Here is a 22,031-nt window from a genome sequence, read left to right on the forward strand (position 1 = left end):
GACACTGTAGGTTTATGACATTATCAGGGATCTATTTGTAAAACATATACTTGTTTTAGTTCTTGTAATCACCACAAGAGTCCATGAATTCCCCCCCCCCTAGAGTTTTGACACTTATTCTCTCTATACAGCTGTTTTAATAACATAGTTTACAGTTATCACTAATATGCATATGCTATCCAGTGATAACTGGAGAGCTGAAAGAATTTCTTTATCTAAAGATCTATTACAGTTTTAGTGACCTATATTTAATATCTCAAGAGCCATCATTAAAGTTACAATTGAAGCAGATCCCACATCTTTTCTCCCACATTTATAAGACTGGGGCACTTCAATTGTTATTCTATTAACTGCAACATGGGGGTGGTGAAATCCCTCTGCTTACCCACACTCTACAGGAACTTTAAGCAAAGTCAAATTTCCAGCTAAACATCTCAGTATTGTCAAAAGTAAGGTGAAAAGTCAATTCAAACCACTGATACCAGAGGAATTTTAACAGTGTGCTTAAGGGTAAATGTTGCAACTACGTATCCATGACATGGCCAAGCTGTACAACATTGTATTACTTAGTTTAACTACCAGTAGAACGCTGCACTGTATAGTTCAGCTACTAAGCAGCTAAGAACCTGTCTGAAACCAAGATACAAGCCCAAAGCACTGAAACAGGGCCAGAAGAAGAGGTCATGAAAAGGACGAGAAGAGGAAGAGGATGAAGATGTCCCAAACCAGAGGGCCCGTGACCCATTAGACCACACATGCGTAGCAAGAGTGTAAATATGTTAAGTAGTTCATGGAACCGTAATGAATATGCTAATAGTTTCTCAGAAATGTCATTAATATGTATAGATCAGCCATATAAAAATAAACAGTGAACAAAGTCGGTATGCACATTGGGCAGAACTTATCCCCCGCGCATCCAACACCAAAAATAAAGAATGCCTGCTTTCTAACACTCCAAACCAGGTATTAGAGAGTTTGGTCTCTTTTTTTTTTTGGTATCACCACCCAGTGTGTGCATATTAAGTCTCTGCTTCATTATGAGCGTATCATACTCAAAATCCCAACTACCTTTTTCCTCTCCTTTTTACTTAAAAAGCAAATAAACTAAAAAAAACCAACAGTTTTAAGAATATGCTTATTTTATCTCCTCAACATGTGTAGCCACACAAGAATATACTCTCACATCTGATAAAAATACAGCATTTGATGACTGTTCTGTCACAGTCTTTGCCTCAAACACTCAGGTTACAAGGAAAATAATCTGATCTACTACCTCAAGATTCAACTCTACCTTTTAAATACACAGATGACTGAAATTCTGTTAATGCAATCACTGCAAATTGAAACACATGGCAATGTTTAATCTGGCTCCCAAATTCCTACCCCATTTTGAACTAACACTGGATCTTCACATTAGCATCTTCCTATTACTAAACAATAGCACTATTTTTGTTAATATTCAAAATCGTATTCCACTGTTTGCATTCACAAACTACTTAATGCATGTAGCTGGAGCAGAACATTCTGCTACCAAACATCCCCACATCAGATACCCAAGAGGAAAACCTCAGGAACAGTCTTGTGCAGTTCCTTCTCCTTTTCCTGAGATCAGCTTTAGCCAAAATTTATAGCTTGGCTGTCTCTGCAAGGAGATGATTTTAAAGGAAAGAAAAAAGCAAAACCAGACTACAGCCTTACTAGATCCTGAGGCTGGTAGTATTTATTGGTTAGAGCCAGAACTAGTATTCCAGATCTCATAAGTGATGAGACTTACAAGCTTCAGTAGCATATAACCTGCAAGTTAAATCAGGCATGAAATGGAAGATGGTAACTAACTAATTTCTTTAGACTGCCAGGGAGTTCAAAGACTGTTCTCATGTAAATTCTAGGTTTCTAATGAGCAACACAGAAGTGTCACAGAGCAGAATTGGTAACTGCAAATAAACAGGACTCGTGAAGCTTCAGCATGCCTTCTGTGGAAGGAAGGAACACTAACAAGTCTGCCTTCGTGCTCTGGAAGAAGGAATGAGCTAACATACCTGGGCAAGACAGCATAACTGGATTTCCAGAAAAATTTTCACCATGTTACATACCAAAAGCTCTTAAGCTATGATGTCAGGGGATTTATTAATGACCAATTAAAGATGGGGAAGGGCAAAGTGTGGGAGTAAATTAAAGGGTGAGGAGAGGATATGAAAGTATATCATATGAAAGTCCTAAAGATACAAAACTTAGGGTCTCAATGGGTCTGTGCAGGCATCTCTGTTGTTCAATAAATTTAAAAACGTGATGAGTTAAGTGAGAAAGCCTGTGTATTCTACAGAGTTATTCAGAAAAATAAACACCCAGATTGAACGGCAAGAACTGCAGAAAATTGTGTTTATGAACATGGAGTTTCAGCCACTGATTTTTGTCATCCATTTGCTTAGTATGAGGACAAACTAACACAACGGAAAAAAAAAGAAAAGAGACAATTCTGCTACATACTTAAACCAACAGCCTCTAGTTAGGTATTATCATGCAGGAAGAGATCCCAGGGTCACTATGATTAGTCATCTGGAAATAACAGCTCACAGGCAGTTAACAGAACACTGGTGAGGAGGACAGAAGAGAGATCATCATGATGCCTCTATATGAACATTAAGCTTACGTATTACATATGTAATATTACATGCAGGTACAACCTTCTCTGTACACAAGGCATAACAGAGCTAAAAATGGTGCAAGAAGGTCAACCAACATTTTCATACAAGAAACTAATAAGCTACGACTTTTCAACTAGAAGAGGAAAGAGCTACATAAATAGGACAAACATACAGAAAGCAATTATTAATTGCTTCTTTTAACACAACAGTTATGCAGAATTAAATGAAACATTCAGCACAAAAGCTAGAAAATGAGAGCATTTTTTTCCCCCCATATAAAACACAGCTAATTGTGGACTCACATCACCATGAGGTGCTGTGAACTCCAGCTATATAAACAGACTCCAATTAATTAAAAAACATCCATCGGCAACTGTTTAAATTTAAAGAGAGATACAACCTCTGCTCAGAAATCCTTCAGCTCCAGACCGCAGTATACTGGAAGGATACACAGATAAAAGCACTGCTGTACAACCAACCTGCACTCAGGGTCTTTCCCTTTGCATCTGCTGCCAGCCACTTTCAGAGACAAAATACTGACCTCAATGAGCCTAGTATTACCCTCTCCTACGCTCTCTCCAGCCCAAATGATAACTGACCATAGTACCACAGCTTCCCCCCCCCCCCCCCAAAAAAAAAAACAACAACCAACCAACCACAAAACAAAAAACATGAAACAAAAATAACGTCTTCCCACCTGAATGCTTATAATCTGAGATTTCCATTAGTGGTATCTTAGGTCTCCTTGCCAAGTTCACTACGTAAATTTTCCTAATACATTCACGTTTTACTTCGCATGCCTCCTATTTTAAGTCATTGCCCCGAAATTCCTACCATACCTCTGGAGCATATGGAGCCCCGTGTAACTGTTTCATTGACAGCACAGAAAGCAGCAGTGTGTTCCACATAAATAGGGGGTGCAGCACATACTACAAAGTGATCTCACACTACGATTTGCTCTTCAAATTGAAATAGGCTTTGCTGCAAATTAAAAATATTTTTAAACAAAATAAAAACAAAACCAAAATCCTTCATGGAACCTGTACTCCACATCACGTGAAACTACTGGCAAAACCCGAGCGGCCACCAATTCGCAGACTCGGTAGGAAGCTTCACGGCTCTCACCTCTTCGAGCACCCACCGCTTGTAGCTTCAGAGATCAACAAGCCGCCGGGCCTTCCCGCGGGAGGGCCGGCCCAGCCCCGCCGCCCGCCCCGCTCTCCCCGTCCCTGCGGATCAGCCGGAGCCTGGCCGGGAATAGCACATGTCAAACCCGCGCCGCCGCCGCGGCCAGCCAGGCCGGCCCCCGCACGCAGCCCGCCGCGGCCCGGGCGCCCCCGGGCGAGCCCCGAGCGCTGCCGCGCTCCCCTCAGCCGCCCCGCTGCGGGCCGCCCCCGGCGCGGCCCCGGTACCTCAGCGCTGCGGCGCGCTCCCGCTCCCCGCGCGGCCCGCCCCCTCGCCAACGGCCGCCGAGCGCCCGTTACCCGCCGCGCCTCACAGGCGGGACGCGGCCCCCGCGGGACCCCCCTCCCGCGCCGCCGGTGAGGGGAAGGAGGAGCCCCGGCACCACCTGCTGCCGGCGCGGCGGGAGAGAGGGGAGGCGGCTCCCGAGCGAGCTCAGCTCCGCTCCGCTCCGCGCCCCGCAGCTGCCGCCACGCCGACCGCCGGCCGCGCCCCGCGGGGTTAACCCGCCCGGCGCCGCACACCCCCGCCCCGGCGCCGCTGCCATTGGCCGCGCAGTTGCTAGGAGACCTTCCACAGCGGCCTGCACCGCCCCGGCGGGCCGGGGCCCGCAGCCGCGCAGGTGCCGCGGCCGCGCTGTGTCGGCATCTGCTCCGCCGGTGAGGCAGGGCCCGGCCCGGGCGCGGTGGCTGGGCGCCTGGCACCTGTTGGCAGGTCCCGAGGGCGGGGGGGCAGGTGGCGGCGCAGGCCGCGCTGCTGCGGCGCCGGTGAGGGGCGGGGAGAGAGCGAGCTCCGTCTGGCTGGGGGAGCCCCCGCGGGGCCGGGCCCGCCGCCGCCGCGCCGCACGTACGCTGGGAGCTGTGCCTCCTTACCTAATGCTCGGCCCAGAACGTCAGCGCCTTTCACGGAGGACAGCGTTCGCAAGTTTTTAAAAAGATCCGTCATTAAATACCAGCCCTTACGTTTGACTGCGCGTTGCTACTTTGATTTTTCCTCCCCGCAGGCAATTTCTGCGGCTGTACGCAAAAGCACGAGAAGTCCTCTGCGTCACGTTATTCCGCTAGCCCAGAATCACGTCTCTGTAGAATACACTTTAAAGAAGGCGGCTTCATAGTTGATCTCAAGAGCTGTTTGGTGCTGTCTGAAACAAAGGTATTGCTGATTCAAGCCATCAGCTTACACCAGGAATTCCTGGCAGTCACCCAGAGCCAGTTTTGCCCAGACATCACAAAAATGCCTCCCTGTGCGACCTCGGGTATCTGCCAGCCCTCCCCGCGGCCGGCAGCGGCGGTGGAGGAGCACCGAGGCACCCAGCCTGGCACATGCCTTATTGCCCACACTACATCAGTTAAATTGTCTAGCATTCCCTGGCTAAATATGCAAGGCTTTTAATAAAATTGCTCCTTAGAACCCACTATGATTGAGTAATCACGATGCATAGGTTTTGATTACTTTCACTATTGGGGTTTGCAAGACTGCAGCCTTCGCTGACTCGGTGACATCCTCATTGACTTTTCTTGACACCTACCACCCTCACACCCCAGTACAACAAATTCTGCAGTCATGTGTATCTATACCTGCAATATCTAATTCTCAGTCCTGTGCGTTGCTGTAGGTTTGTTGACATCTCACATGTCCTTATATATTTTGGTAAAGGAGAATAGGTCAGATTTTACGTTGCCTTTCATAATTTGAAATTTTCATCCTAATTTCTTTCCAGGTTAAAAACCAGTAATTTTCAATATTATCAACCTTATTCTGGTTTCTTTTTTTAAGATTAGGTCACCAGAACAGGTTCTGCTGAGTAGAATAACATTTTTAATACAGTAAACATTTTAATTTCTAGTGACTAATGATTCTTTAAAGAGTATTCAGCTCCGTTCTCTGTAAACTTACCTTTATTGGTCCAATATTCTCTTTACATTCAGCTTTGAGGCAAGAATCCTGTTGGAGGCCTCGGTGCAAATAATCACAAACATGTGAACACAAGTAGAGTGAAGAGACTGAGGATTATTTTTGTCAATTTGTTCAAAAACTAGGGTGTTATAGTCCAGGTCAGGAAATAATAATTATTGACAGAAAAGAGGCTTAAAATGCAGTAGACAGGATGGCTGTTGACAGGAAAGCCACCATCATAGAGAAATAGCGGCAACTGGGATATAAAATATTTATTTTCTAACAGATTATATAGTAATATACCCTTTCATAAGTTCAGTTATTTGCCCAAGTTGACAATTTTTATTATTTTTCTGTATTTTCAGTGTAAGAAAGTGCTAATACAGGGTACAGGCCATACATTAGCATTTCCACTGTTAGGGTTACCACACAGACAAAGCAATATTCTGTGGCGTGCAACAAGGGATGCAATCACAAAAGAAAATGTCTTGTAGGTTTTCCTGCCACAAACATAGCTGTGATAAACTTCCTTACATTTCTAAAATGCTGCCTGCTGTACTTCCAGTTTCTTTTTCATTCAACATTTCTGGTTTTCAAAGGTCAGCTTGAGAATGTAAAAAGGCCGAATAAGGTCAAAATCAGCCTTTCAAAATTCTCACTAAAATTTAACTCCCAGGAATGAAATATACTCCTGTCATCAAGACTGGGAGTAAAGCTGTATCTCTCATTTATGGGTAAACCAGCCAGGCAGATAAAAAAGGCTTACGTAGGGTTAGTAAACTGACCGTTTCTTACTGTGTGGGAAGCAGACTCCAGCGGCTAGCAGAAATACTGATTATTTTTTTAGCTTTTAGTACCTTTGCAATAACAGAAATAAATATTTTAATAACTACATTCTTTTTAGGTCATAGGAAATAATTACTCTCAGTGCAGAAGTAATGTTTCATTTTATGACTCAGGTTAATTGCAGAGAATTTGGACCTTTATACTGTAGCTTTGCTGCAGGTGCACTCTTAGGAGGAAGCAGACTTACACAGAATGTAATACACTAGTGGTAATGGCAAGTGGGACAACAGACTCTGTTCACAGGAAGGATTAAACTCCTGGGGCTTTAAAAGATAATACATGGGGTGGGTGGTGCTGAATTGCCTTTGTCCATTTGATCTTGGCAGCTGTTCCTGAAGTTGATGCTATTCAAAAGAGAACTCCCCAAGCACTTTGCTGTGCATCATGGATTGGGTTTGGTTTATGGATTTTTTTTTTAAAGGGCTGGCCAGGAAAGGAGAAGTCTTTGTGGGATGCATTCAGGCAAGTTTCAGAGGAAATTTTACCTTATGAAAAACTGTAGCCCAACGCAGTTCTTTATTGATAATGCACCAGTTGGTGTAATATAGTCTTCATAAACCACAGTGAGAATTAAAATACACTTTTCTGAAATGGTTCAAAACAAGGTGGCATCTAGGTAGGATTTGGGGGAGACACCAGAGCCATTGGAAGTTTTGGTTCCTAAGAGGAAAACATCAAGTATTTCTTGTGCTGTCTTGAGTAACATCATAAATACCCTGTAATGGATGTCAGGTCTTTGACATTAACACAAATTTAAAAAGTACAACTGCTTAAACAGTTTATTCCTTCTTTACTTAGATTTGCTTGAATCTAATTGATAGAATTATCTGGAGACTCACTTTATTTTGCTTTACAATTCAGCAGTTTAGAAAAAAACTTTTGTTATTTTATAGCCGTTCCTCTTTGTGATATAGACCATTATCCTTAAAATTTATTTTAGTCCCATTTTTCTTATAGACATGGTTCAGAGGATAAAATTAATAGAGAAATTTTGAAGATGTGTTCATCATTTCTTTGTAATCCTTCGCTAAAAAGTGGGATTAAGAATTATAATGGGGAAAACATTAAAGAACCAGAGGACACTAGATGCTTTGGAAAATGAGATATGCAAAATACCTCTAAAAACTCAAATTCAAGCTGGATTAAACTGTAACATGGACAGGAGGGCAAACAGACTCCTACAATTCAGAGAGAGATGGACTGATCCACAGTTTGTTTGCATTTCAATTCAAACTCATCTTCTTAAGTACATTCAAAAGCGCTGTTTGCTGGAGTGGTTTCTATAGCAGTGTCCTGCTTCATTACAAGTCAGCAGGGCTGACGAACCATGGACTAGCAGAAGCTCATTAAAATGTCTGATCCTGTTATGCAATAGGCCAGTGGCAGCCTGTGACTCCTTTATTGTCTCCTGAGGTAAGAACTGTGTCTCCACAAAGCCCGACTCATGGGGTTTTCACGTCTTTTTGTGGAAATGCATAAAAATAACCTCATAAGCCAGTCTGTGGGTTGCACTGTGTGCTGGTAAGCACTTTAAGGTCTGTTCCCGGTTCCAGTTCACACATTAGAAGCTTCAGTCATGCAGTGATCTTAACAGGTATCTCTGGAGCCCATTGGAGGCTCCGAAGATGCAGAGACCTACAGCAGGATTTAGGTGGACTTTACACACTTAAGCCCACCTGTGTGATCCAGTCTCTTTCTCTCTCCCCCCTGCCTCACTACAGGAAAGTTACTTGGCTCGGTATCTAAGAGACATTCAACTGTTGTCTGAAAGTTCCCTCTGCTTTTGCACTTGGACTGTGACATTTCAGGCTAATCTCTGTTCGATTACAAAAAGTGGAGAAAAAGATGCCTGTCTTTCCCCAGGGGTTTGACCAAGTACACCAACAGTCACAAAAATATCCCTGGGATGAGATGGTGTTGCTGCCTGGTCAGAGCATCCCCCACCCAAGTCTTTGTGCCAAACCAGTGCCATGAAAATCAAACGAAGCATCAGGGATCCAAGGCGATGCAACACAAAAAGGACGCTGACTCCATAGCAAAGAAACTACAGCCAAAACTTCTGAACAGGATTGCCTCAGGTTGAGTGACAACATGCCACTAAACCACAGGCTATCACTGTTTCACTGCTCCTCCCAGATTTGTCTACACTGTTATGCTTTTGTATGGGCCCTGTTTTATGTTGCACCCTTGTCTGAGTCAGTTCAGCTCACTAACTATTTAATTTTTCAGTTGGGCTGCTGTTCCAACAGCTTAGCACGTGAATTGGCTCACAGAGGGTTCCACATAGGCTAGAGCCTGTTCAAGACAATCCAGGGGAGGAGGGAGGGAAAATAAAGAATGGGGAGAGGAACAAGACTTCACGTTTTTAGTGTCAACGAGACATCATCTCTTCCCTCACATTTCTGTCTCTGCAACCTTATTTCTGGATAAAGATCAGAGCAGTTATTCACCTCATTTGACTGTCTCCATGCATGATACAGGCACCATAGGCACCTAAATTTTCCTTTCCATTCTGGGACGCAGGTGCCAGGTAAGCTTTTACTTGATTTACCCCAAATACCTTTGGAGGAGGGTAAAACATCAGATGGCCACAATGCCTGCAGCAACTCAAGTTCACTTCTGAAATCTTTCAGACTCTACTAGTTCAAGGGACTAATTCCATGAGGTGAGCAGCGCAGACAATGCCATTTAATTCAACCTGTGTTGAAGGGTTTCGGTGATGCAAATACTTCACAAAATTTTTTTATCTTAGTAGCTATAGCAATTTGTGCCATGAAACAGTTGTTCCTCTTCCCACCCTGTCCTGTGCTACACATACACCATCTTCAAAGAATACATACAATATTTTGCATGTCTGCTTTAATCTCCATCTGGAAAAGCTTCACAAAAATTTGTTCAACATCACACACTCATGAAACGTCATGAAATCACTGTAGGCATGGCTAAACATGACTGAATCTTGTGCATTTAACTGCTCTCCTTTGTTCAGACAATCATTATTTTGGACAGATATTGGGCAAGTGTCATTACCAAACACTAAGGTGCCCAAAAGTGTTTGAAATTGTTGTAACGTGTCCGTAAAGTGGGAAGAGCGAAAAGTAGCATCAGGGAAATGAAAAGAAGCCCCCACAGCTTGTGAAAAGCTGCACAATAACATTTCAGGGGAAAGTGGTGAATGAAGGGTGTTAGCGTGGCGTCCACAGGAACAGTCTCTGGTTTATCTGACTTCTCCCCAGTCATGAAAACAAGACTTTTTTTATTGTCAGGAAATATGTATGTCTGCATTGTTGTTCAGCACCCCAAAATAACACACACAACCCCAGACTCCAAAGAGCTATCAGATAAAAAGACTGGTATCACAATTTTTAAACACATGGGAACTGAGGCACCAAAGTATTAGGTGTGTTTTCAGGGAAGTCTGTTCCACAACCAAGGGCTGTATTTTATGATTTTAGCTCCAGTTTCAGGTCATGAGGACATTAAATTGCAATAGAAATATGCCCTGGCCCTCTCACTTGAGTTTACCGTTCATTTTGCACTCCTATGGAGCAGCATGAGCCTCAGAGCTACCAAGAGTGACGTAAGTACATATAAACACATAAGTACAAATCTTCTCCTTCCATGAGAAAGTTTACTGCAGCATCATTTATTAACTGTAAAAAGAATTATACGTGTGTCAGAAGAGAAGAATTAAAGCTTTCACCCAGTGCCACTATCAACCATACAGTGACATATTTAGGCGAAAAAAAAAAATCTAGAATTATATTTTTCCACAGTACAGCCCTTTCAGTCTGAGACCCACAAAGTAACACTGTCAGAAAAGCAACACAACAGAATGATTTTAATCCTGTCTCTCCAACTGGTCTTTGACTGGCTTGTGAGCAATTAAATACAGTTATCCACAGTGAACACAGCTGATACTCCAGTTTTTAAGTGTCCTCAGCTGCAACTAGCTTATAGTAATATCTCTCCCAAGAGAGGTACTGCATGTCATGTCACCGGAGTATAGTCTGAGCTAGGGTGAGTTTACTGCTTAAAGACACTTAAATTGACATCCTTTCTTTTTTTCTTTCAGGATGAGCTCAGAAAAAGCATAAGGAAACAATTGCATATGCGATTCTATGTCACCCCCCGGTTTTGCAAGTGTTGATGCATGAGTGCCTATGTACAACTTACACTTCATGTACACAAATACCATTCATCACCTGTTAGAGAAAAAAGTAAATATCAGGACAGATTACCAGCTGAAAGGAAACTATTTTGCAAAAATGCAATATTCAAGTTAATAGCTTAAAAATAAATTCAAAAAGTTATTTAAAATAAATTTTAAGGCAGCAATATGGAAGTGAGTATCTCTCAGCTCTGCCAAGACGTGCTGTCTCTGCAGATAGCTAGCATGACTCCTGCACGCTGTGCCTCCATCAAAAAAGCAAAGACAGAACTAAAAAAGAAGAAAATACTTTAAAATCTAAATGTTTAAAGATAATGAGAAAATCTTGGTAATGTGAGTGGTTTTCTTCTTAGTTCTTAATCTGAAAACTGCACAAAGAAACTTCTCATTCACTCGCACAGGCAGTTTAAACATGACAAATACAGCTGGCATAATAGCTCTCTGTCCAGAACTGGAAAAACAACGATGAGTAACTTGTTCTTACAGGTGTCTAGGGAAATAGTTTAAGAAAGGTTTTATGTTATTTGAAGAAATAAAGTCAGCTGCTTTAAAAACAGATTGAGGCCAAACAAATGGATCTTTTAAAATGTCCTTAAGTGAAATAACTTTTGAAAAATTGTTATCAGGGGTTGCATTCCAGCAAATGCCTGAACATCCCAGTCTGTAAGCTTAGGTTATTTCTTTGAATGTCTGTAGGAACAACGTCTAATATTGTATGCTGTGGGCATGGTAACAACTCTGGTACGCACCTCTTCTGTTACTGTCTAGGCTGTGATGTGTGAGACCAGGGCACTGATTGTTACTATATCAGATCCCTTTTAAATGAAAACTGGCATTCTACATTGTATGCTTGACTTTACAAGAAGTTAAGGAGTGCCCTTTAGAAATGAAGCCAAAGAAATCATTTTAAGCAGCCAGGGTGGAACATAAAAGGAACCCACGGTATTAACCAACCAATCAAACAAACAAAAAGGCCTTTTTTTCAAATACGTAGTATTAAGAAGCATGGTAGGAAGCTTTTTTGTCATATTGAAATCACTTCAACTGCTGAAAATGACAAAAGAAAAAATACAAGCCACAGAGAAGATTTGGTTTAGATTCAATTATAAAGTATGCTGTCATTTTGGTCTCCAAATCCACATAGATGACAGTCACCTATCCCTGGTGACTGAAGCCCACTTGCTGGATTTTGAAAGGCAGTTACAAAATTAGGTTAGGGATCCCTCAGCTAGAATAAAGCAATCTTGATTTTAATTTCAGACATCCAGTATGTGTGTGAAATTGCCAATAGAAGGGACGTGTGTGTTTCATAAGAAAAGGAGCAGCTATATTTCCCTTTTATGCTACCTATAGGGGAAAACATCTTTTTAGGGCTACAGTTAGGTGCCAGTATGTAACACAATTGTCTGTACTGCAAAGTTTTAACGCAAAGGATTTAACACATTACTACCTGCAGTTGTCACCTTCACCTCTTGCTGGAGGTGACTGCCTCTGAATATCAACTAGAGCAGCTGGGAGGAACACCTATTCCTTACTGACTGAGTTGTCTCCTGGAAAAGAAAAACCCCGACACTACAGCTGCACAGCAGAGGCAGCAAGGGATGAACAGTGTCCGTGTGTAGAGAGCTTGCACGGAGAGTGCCTGAAGAAAAGCGGGGAGCAGAGGGGCTCACAAGCGGCATTGTTGTGCATGCCTTCTGTTACTGGTGCAGGGTCAGTGCCAGCTCCAAGTGGGAATTTAATCAGGGAAAGCACCAGTGTGAAATAATACCCAGACCTGGTGTCACAGGCTGCAGGTGCGTTAGGCTTCGGGGCAGCACTGCACGCTGCGGCTTACCGCAGGGGTGAAAGGCAAACCCTTTCCTGCCAGGGGCAAAGCTGCGGAGCCACGGTGCGATCCCGGGAGCGCCTCAGGGGTTTCCCGTGGCCTTCAACAGATCATAGATCTTGCAGAGTTGCACACGCAGATCTGAGGATGGTGAGAAATACATCGATCCATGTCCCATAATTCTGCAGAGCAAGACAGAATCAGTCTGGTTTCAAATACATATATACATTTTAAAATGTTAAAACCAGTGAAAAGCTTTTAAAAGCGAGGTAACACAAACCCACTCATTTAGAGAAAAATTTGCATTTTTTTACATTGTTTTCTTCTATTCTCAAGGTCTCTCTGACATTCAACTCCAAGCTTACTACTGACAGAGGCTCTGAGCTCCACGCAGCCTGTCAGCGGGGGACCACGGTGCCAGGGGGCGGGGTGGGGGGGGTTAAGCCACTCACCAGCCATCTGCCCGACCAGCTACCCTGTTCAGGTCTCCGGTTTGCTGGCGGCCAATGTTAGGTCATTCATCTCTTCCTCTTTTCCTGAATAATGCCTGAATATTCTGCATGAGCAGAATGTGGATTTGAAACCGCTCTTCTTGGGTGAAAAGATGGGGGTAGCTTGCCAGGGCCCTTGAGAGGTGAGGCTGGTGCTGTGGTTCCTGCTGAGAAGGGGCTCTGAGCAAGGAGGAAAGTCAATTCTAAACGCAGTAAAAGCCATTAACAATTTCAAATCTAACTGCTTGTTTTTTGCAGAAAATTGCACGTACAAGCGCTATTTAAACTCCCCTCTTCAGGGGTAGTAAGCCAGCCAGAGGATGGCAACACACTTTATTTCAGTGGAACAATAGTGGCATCCAGTGGTCAGTCACAGCAAAATTCAAAGTACTCCTTCCCCAGGGTTCACTGGGCACCTCATATTCTGTCCTTGATTGCTTTTTTTTTTCGGGTGGTGGGAAATAATACTCTGACTTGAAAATGGGGTGTATTTGCACCTCAGTGGAAAGAATACAATATATTTTCTGAAGTCCAACAATTAATAAGTTAATTCTCTGTGGCCCTATTGCAGTTGGCAAGTAATTGTAGGATAGGCAGAGTTGGCTTTAGTGCAAACTCATTTGATCTAAAGGCCCTGTTCTTGTGAGACCAAGAATGAGGTCAAAGAAACTGTAACATATTGCTGCAGCCATGTTCTGTTTGGTTCCTTTGATTGTGTAGAAAAAGATCTGCGTGCACCTTTATAAATCACCAGAAATAATACTTTGGTTGCTACAAACCCTTGGAAACTTATTTTTGCGATATCACTGAAGTGAGTTGCATTGTGTCTCCTTACTAGCCATCACTTATGAAAATATCATTGCATTGTATAGCTTTATACCACTTCTTCCTAGACTGAAAGTAAGTTTTAAGAGGATAACATGATTTGTCAAATTTGGGTTTAGAGTCTCACCTTTAAATTGGGCGGGGAGAGCTTCCATTCTCACCAGGCTGATCATCTTAATGCCCATCACCTCTCCTGCACAGAAAAGAAAGGGGGTGTTTACTCCACCAGACCTCCAAGTAGCTCGTTTACATCCATTTTCTGCTATTCCATTTAGATTTCAGCTAAAGCAATGAGCCAAACCCCCTACTTGGTAATGACAAAAGTGTCTATGCAGTCTCGTTTCTGCAGGAACCAAAACACTGTAAATGAGATGCTGCAATACCTCAGGAAAGAAATGCAATAAAATTCCACTAAAATCTTGTAACAAGCATAATATTTTTTCCCCTCAGATATACTCCTGATAACTTAAAAGTTTAAAGATTCATACAGGGTATGTAGTTTTGAGTTTTACGTCTTTACAGTCATTAGATATTTGCATATCAACCAGGGAGAAAACAAAATACTTAGAATTCTGGATTCAGATCTCTGCGCTGTAGATATTGATACATCACCCATGATTCCCACAAGTAATTGTGAATGCTCCGAATAGTTTATCTTTCCCATTTCCACCTTAAAAAATAAATACAGTTTTTAATTTCAGTCCAAGTAACATCATAAAATATATATCAAAGGTTTCCATCTGACTGTTTTGATACCATTCATCTCTGGCCTAAATATAATTTCTACAGGCTTTAGCCTGTTACAGGTTTATACATTGCCTTAATGACAACATTTGTGCTACTTTTCAAATACAGAAATACAACAAATTAAAATTACGTGTTGTGACATCTGACAGAGAGAAATGAAGCAAACTTCATTGAGAAGTTCAGGAAAGTTTACTACCTTTTAACTTAACTCTGTGTCTGTTGCATGACAGAAAGGGCATCACGTGGGGTGGGGGGAGCGTGGGGAAACTTGTTCTGTTGTGGTTAGTAGATGCTTTCTGCCTAACTACTGTCTACTACCTCCAATGTTTTGTGCATTTTATGTAGACTTATGAAATTTCCAATTCTGATTTTGTGCAGATTTTGTGCCCACCCTGCTTCTTTTTCCCCTCCCTCTTTCAAATTTTTGGTCCCAGCTCAGTCCCCATTGAAGTAAATGTAAAGACTCCCACTGACGGCAGTGGGAATTGGATTAGATCTCTAAAAAAACAATTACATGCCTAATTGCTCTTTACTGCTCACTTAAAAATGCATTCTTTGAAACACTACCAATATTTGTAAAGGCTGAGTTTAATGTGCTGAACTATTTAGGTTATTTGGAGACCTATTTTCCACCAGTGCCCAGGGATTTAAATAAATGCTATAAAAGTGTTATTTACATTCTGCATTTATAACAGAAGTGTTTCTATTGCATCATTATTCTTCATAGTGATTTTGCTCTCAGTGCCAAAAATGCTTTGCTGCTTTGAAGCCAGTGAGAGATCTGCCATTGCTTTCATTCAAACTGAAGCTGGGAGCTAACACGAGGAAAAGGGGATGCAGGTTCCAGGTCATTCTGAAAGAGAGATGAGTCTCGTGAAAGACTCTTCCTAGAGCCCTGTACTAACTGTCTCTTCAGGAGATCACCGTTACCTTGTCCACTCCAGTCCTCAATAAAAGACCATGTGTTAGTTTGGTGGTGCCAGTAAATAGCACTGAAAGTGGCGGTGCTGATTTGACAGTGGCTTGGAGAACTTTAACCATATTATTCTGCAAGTGGCAGTCTGCACCAGCTCAGCTCTCTAAGTCGCAATCCTGACTCTGAAATACAAGCCCCATACAGAAGTGGGTGTGCAAAGATTATGCAGAAATTAATTAATCACCAGAGATCCTTTACTCCGAGGCTGAAAAAAGTAGTCACTGAAGGAAAACAGTGCAATACTCTTCCTATAAAATCTACTTGAAAGAAACAATATAATTAAAATAAGCCTGAGTTTGACAAGCATGGCCTGGAGGAAGACTGTAAGATCTGAATTTGGCTGCATGCCCAATGACTTTTACTACAGAAGTGCTGGCTTCCTTCATTACCAGCATCTCCCCTGAATGCGCAAACCCAATCCCTGCCACAGAGATCCTTCTAACTATAACGGACAAAGTTTAGGCATCTTTTTAAACAAATACAGCAGGAACTCTCTGCATAGGCTTGGAAATAATTCTGAGTAATGCTGTTAGGCTCCATCAGGAGGCAAGTCTGATTTTGGGAAATGAATTAAGGTGGTTACAGAATATTCTTTTTAACTTGACAGAGGATTGACAAAGGACATGTTCAAAGCAAATAGCCTCAAAACCCATTTATCCACCCACAAAACATCTGATCAGTAAATAGAAATAAGCACACCATAAGTATACAAATTAAGGTGGAGAGTACCTACACACTGTTAATTTCAACATAATATGTTTGCAGATCCTCTAAGAGAGCCAGGTTTTTCCAGGAATTAAAAGCATACATCTCATTTTGCTGTAATATATTGATATTCTCACTTCTCAGATTTAAAAGCATTTTAAGATCATATCTTAATATGCTACAGTAATGAAAAAACCACAATCGTTTCTGGTGCACAATATTGTTCCTCAAGAACTGATACTAGAGTAAAAAAATTGCTTTTCTGCTAATCTGATAAAGGTAAATAATTTAAGAGCAGCCTATTAAAATATCTTCAGGTTAAGGTTAGCATATGAGCACTTTGGTTTTGTAGGACTCTTGGTAAGCGTCGAAGGTTTTTCAACAAAACCATGGGCTGAGAAGATTAGTTTCTAACTCTCATTTTCTTTGTTTGCAGCCCTGCATTTCACCCTGTGACTACAGCCACAGTTTTTCCCTAAAAGCTTTAATTTTTTTACCGTTTAAATTCTCACAGTCAAGTTTATCTTCATAGCATAATTTTCCTTGCCACTATTGTTTGCTTAGTAAGATGTTACTACGATGCTACAGGCAAACATTTTCAGTACAACTAAGAACACTGTGAAACTAGGGCAAAGCTAGAAATCACTGAACACAGCAAAATGAAAGGACGTTAATGTTGGACATAATTATATTGAACTTTATCATCTATTGTAATGGCAATGGATCAAGCAAACACTTCTGGACTAATGGAAAGCGGTTGTGCAACAGGACAGCCACGGTAAAAGGAATGGTCAGTTGTGTCCATGCGCCTGGTTAGTTAAAGCAAACAATCCTCCCACTCAAATCCATTTTCTCAGTGGCGTTGTCCCTGTTGCTGGGTCGGGGTGGTATCTAACCACGGCAGCGCTGTGGTCAGTATGTGCAAGACAAATGGGAGGGTTACATTTGACCAGATAATTCAAATACAAACACAAACATAACACTGCTATAAAATAAAACCAACAAAGACTATATTCCACAAGCTGAGACGTTATTATTTCTACTACTACCTAATGTCACCCCAGCAATTTTTCAATATAAGCAGTGATGATTTTAGAGCCCATTGCCCAGCTTTCAGTGAGCTCAGGTTGATTTCCATGGCAACGGGAGATGCAGCTGTTTGCGAAGTTGTCAGAGGGCTGCAGGATTCGGTTCCTGTGCTGAGCATGGCTGAAGGCAATCCAACAGTGGCAGTCCACACATTTTTAGTAACTAAGTCTCCACCGCAGTGCTTTTACCTAAATGGAACAGAGAAATAAATATGCTGTTGATGGCCTGTGGGGCTTTTGTTGTTGTACATTTTGTCTTTTTAAGGTTTTCATTAAATAAGTCCTTTTAAGGAACGTTTATCAACTAGGAAATTCCAATACCTGCATTGTAATTATACCACAAGCCTTTGCATTCAGAAACTTTACCTGATTTTTTTTTATTTTTTTTTTTTAAGTGAAGTGCTTCCTCCTTTTACCCTCAGCTCTGACTTGCTCCTGGCATTTGGTGTGGGGTGACAGCCTCAAAGAGTCAGCACAGCCCTCCGAAGGTACGCACTCTGCATGTGCTGCTTATGGGCTGAACAGCAGCCGGACGTAGCTGTGGCCCTTGGAGCCATGTGTGGCTGCCACAGGGTATGTCCTGTCCCTTCTCTGACAGCCAAACAGCTGCTGCAGCTCACAGTCCTGCATACTAACCCAAGCTGAAACCCTTCACGGTCTAGGTTAACACACCAGGTTGTAAAAGGCAGCAGCCAGGGTGGAGCTGTACCTGCCTTTCAGCCACATCTCCCACCAAGATATTCATCCATGGCATGGGCCAGGCAGTCACCCGGGGGCTGCAGTTTCACCGCTGCAGTAACGCCCCCCCTTCTGAACTGTGGCCATGAGCCCCGAGGGCACTGCTCCTTGCCAAAGGCTTCTGGCACACCCGCGCCTTCCCCAGCTCCTGCAACATGGCAACGATTGATGGTGCTGAGCATGCAACAAGCAATCAATGCGTTAGGCAGCTTTATGCTCCTAACAGGATTTTCTGCTTGCACAAGTACCAGAAACATAGCACAGCCTGCCCCTACTTTCAGCATATTGAATTATAAGGAACTAACTAGAAAAGTGCATGGGGAAGGTGGCATAATACTGTGCAACATATGGATGTTCTAGTTTGCCGTCCCCTAATTCTGTCTAGCATAAATAGGCTCATTTCCCACTGACATCAAGACTTGCTGTCTTAAAATATTTCATACTGAAATCTAAAAGTGGATCATGATCATCTCCTACATTATCGAACAAAAACTATTTGTCCAAAGCCAGGCAACATTCCCATAACAGCTCTTGCATATGCCATCAATCTTTTCCTAAAAAGAAATTTTTATCTCATTGCACTGACTGTTCTCTGATTCAGCAGAAGATTATTAGCAGGGCAGTGTGGAGAACATGCCCCTTGCAAACGCACGTGGCAAGAAATAGCTCAATCCTGGCTTGCAGCTTGGTCCAAACAATGCCAGAGCTGCCCCACACCTTGATTAGCTCACCTCCAGGTGAGAGAGGAGAGACCTGATGTTTAAGGGAGGCTGAAACTTGCCTCCTAAGTCACTCCCAGGCACTCTGCTTAGGATTCAGCTTGTAGTAGACATCCACCACCTCCAGCAGAGAGCTGTGTGTAATGCCACTGACCTGCAAGCACATCTGGGGGATGTGGGACCATGCTGACCACCTTTGTGCCATTGACAGTGTCTCTGTTCCTCCAGTTATTCATGTTCTGCCTCCAGATAAGGGACCTCGCTTGCTTCTCTGGCATGGACAGTCTCCTGAGGGTATGGGGGCTGAGCCTGAGATGGCAGGGAGACTCAACCGCGTTTGGTCCCCAGGATGCTCTGCCACACAGCCCAGCTGTAGCACAGAGCTGCACAAGCTCTGCTTTGCGATCAGACCACAGAACCACATAAGCATCCATGGTTTTTCATAGCAGAAAGAAGGTTCTCCGGGAAATGCCACACTCAGACATTCATATTTTGTGCATGCAGCTTTTTGCATGGAGTGAGAGAGAAGCCATGTCAGCTTTCAGTGAAATACCTCTTGAACGGCTGCTTTTCAAGTGGCCTGCTGTGTTGAATCCCTAATTGCACTAATGGACCTAACACACCAAGCTTCCTGGGGGAAGTGGGGAGAGCCACAGTGAGAGGATCATTTAGAATTAAACTGAACAAAGTGCTTAGGAATATACCGCTGGGAACAGCTCTGCCTGGGGGGTGGCAGTGGTCCATAGGTCCTATTCACCCTCTGCCTGTTTAAATCTCCAAGAGCACTTGTGTTCCCCTTAGCAGGCAAACCAAGACCCCACCTCACCTGGGGCTGTGGAGAGCAGCAAGGAGACAGCTCTGCACCACCACACAGCTCTGCACAGCACCCACTATCTCCCAGGGTGCAGGAGGGGTTTCCTATACTAGCAACCTCTCCTACCAGGACGTTCCTTGTAGCTTCATCCCATTCCACCCCACCTCACCCTACATATGAGGTGCTGGTGACAGAGCAGGGCTCACCACTCCCGGTCCTGGGGAGATGACCCTTAACAGCTCTGCCTTTTCTTTTTCTACAAGATTTGCTACTGGCAGTCATGAATCTCTGCAGATTTCCCAGCACAGCCTTGCACTAGCAGCACACTCAGTCCCGAAGAGGAGAGGCTCATGAGCGCTGTTGTTTCTTTGTGCCAGAAAACTGCAAATAAACAGGCAAACCTCTTATTTCCTAATGTACTCAAGCCTGATGGTTATTAACCAGATGTCTGCTATTTTTAGTATCTGTTTTAAGCTGTTTTCTGTAATTGTTCTGCTTGAGGTGGGAGAGTATAACGCACAGCTTGCTTTATGGTCCTGAGGTGATTTTTAATTGATGAGTGGCCTAGCACTCGTTGGATGCTTAGAGCTATCTTTTAATAATAAAACAGATTATTCCTGTATCTATGTCCCCTGCTGTAACTGGTAACTGCCTGATATTCATTTCCATAACTTTTTTTTTTTTTTAACTTGTGCAAAGAAAGAGGCAGGACCCCATTCCCGCAGGCTTGTGCTTTGGCTGAAACGCTGGCAGGCATTGAGACTCAGTGATCAACCTGTGTTTCAGTGTTCAAAGTAACTGTGTGGAAGGGGGTGTGGGGTTTGTTGTGCTGTGGTTGCTGTAGAATTATTTAAAAGGTATTTCATCCCAGGAAAGCAAACTTTAAAAAATGACAGAAAATCATGTCTTTCACGTTTTGCTCCAGTTACTTCTGCTCCTGTTTGTAACTGCAAATATTTATATGCAAGCCAAGATAGTTTATCCTTCATGCTTTCTTAATAGCAACATAACATTACTTGCAGATCTTCAGCCACACTCATACAGAGACATCAGCCTGCTTCAGGAAAGAGTTTAGCTGCTAACCTTTTCAGGAAGGACGGGAATAGTAACCTTATTACCTGCAGATAACGCCGCTGGGGACTGGCAGCGGAACCAGATGTGGAGTTTGGGAGCAGTCGTTGTGAGGTCCTGTGCTGTGGCTGCCAGCCTGCCTTCCTCCCACCTTACCCTGCAAAACGAGAAGGGGGAAAGTTTCACAGCCCTGGCCGGGTGTCTGCAGTAACACAGGAAAGCCCCAGAGCACAGCACTGGAAGAAACCTAAGATAATTCTTTCTAAATCGATACACCTAACCATAACTGGAGGCTCCCACATACACGCTTATCTGCTCTCTTTTTAAAACACTCAGTAATGGTGTTTATTCTCCCTAATGAGACAGGTCTAGTGCCCAGCTCAATTTCTTCAGCCTTTCCTCAGTGGTCATACTTTTTACAATTGCCAGATGCATTGCTGTCCTCTGGACACCTCCCACTTTGTCCGTAAAGTCCAACCTGGTGTTCCTGGATGTCCAAGCCACTGTAAAGCAAAACAAGATACCTGCCCCACCATGCTGCTGGTGCAATCATCCCATCAACATATCTCGGAAAACGACTTGTGCTTCTTTGCTTGCAACAGCCCAACACTAGTGTTTTATATCCAGTTTGCCACCCAGTATTTTTCACTGGTTTTTGTGATAGCCTTTTCTGGTTTTGCACTTGATTCTTCTTCCAAATGCAAGGCTTTCCTCACTATTTCATTAGCCTCATCTGAACCACGTGCCCAAAGCCATTGGGATGACAGCACAGGCAGGAATATCAGGCAGGTGAAGAGATGTGTATTGGGGAGGGAAAGGGCTGCATGAAAATATGATGATGGGAACAGAAAAAGCAGAGTGTGATGGAAAGGAACTAAAAATCAGAAACAGAATAAGAAATAGAAAAAGAAAACCTACAGAAGAAATGAAAAATCTGTCATGGGAAAGAAGAAAGAGAAGGAAATGAACAAAAGAAAAAGGTACAGAGAATGATGCTGAAAATAATGTAGAAGAATTACACAGAGATCCTTGAAAGAACAATGCAGGCAAGAAGGGAAACATGAAGTCTTACAGAACAAGAACTTTGTCCATTTTTAAGCTGTTATCAATCAACTTCAACCTGAATGAATGTTTATATCTAACAAGCAGCTGTTAGCTAGCCCTGACCTGCCCTGGGTAGTAAAATGAGCCCTAACAGTAAGATGTATTGAATGCTTTTCAAAGCTGCAGGACAGAGATGTGAATCATAGCTCAGAATGCAACATTTTAATTCTTGCCAAGAGAGGACA

General features: G+C 42.9%; 1 protein-coding gene and 1 long non-coding RNA gene across 15 annotated transcripts in view; one reads left to right on the forward strand and one right to left on the reverse strand.

The window, feature by feature from the left end:
- The window catches only part of LOC119155625 (SSX family member 2 interacting protein), a 26,519-nt gene extending 21,651 nt beyond the window's left edge, over nt 1-4,868 (reverse strand). For 2 of the 14 annotated variants that reach the window (XM_037404489.1, XM_037404488.1), the window contains exon 1: nt 3,771-3,984. The gene's annotated coding sequence lies outside the window, so the exon portion shown is untranslated. Of the gene's footprint in view, nt 1-2,487; nt 2,592-3,124; nt 3,261-3,696; nt 3,720-3,770; nt 3,985-4,057; nt 4,344-4,699 lie in introns of those variants that run through there. The other 12 variants (XM_037404487.1, XM_037404499.1, XM_037404493.1 and 9 more) reach the window with 12 other exon arrangements.
- Nucleotides 1-7,146, forward strand: part of LOC119155627 — a 14,914-nt gene extending 7,768 nt beyond the window's left edge. The window contains exon 3 of the long non-coding RNA XR_005106774.1: nt 7,134-7,146. This is a non-coding gene — a long non-coding RNA (uncharacterized LOC119155627). The remainder of the gene's footprint in view (nt 1-7,133) is intronic.
- Nucleotides 7,147-22,031: the final 14,885 nt, after the last annotated feature.

This window comes from Falco rusticolus, chromosome 11 (assembly GCF_015220075.1).
Source record: "Falco rusticolus isolate bFalRus1 chromosome 11, bFalRus1.pri, whole genome shotgun sequence".
Classification (NCBI taxonomy): domain Eukaryota; kingdom Metazoa; phylum Chordata; class Aves; order Falconiformes; family Falconidae; genus Falco; species Falco rusticolus.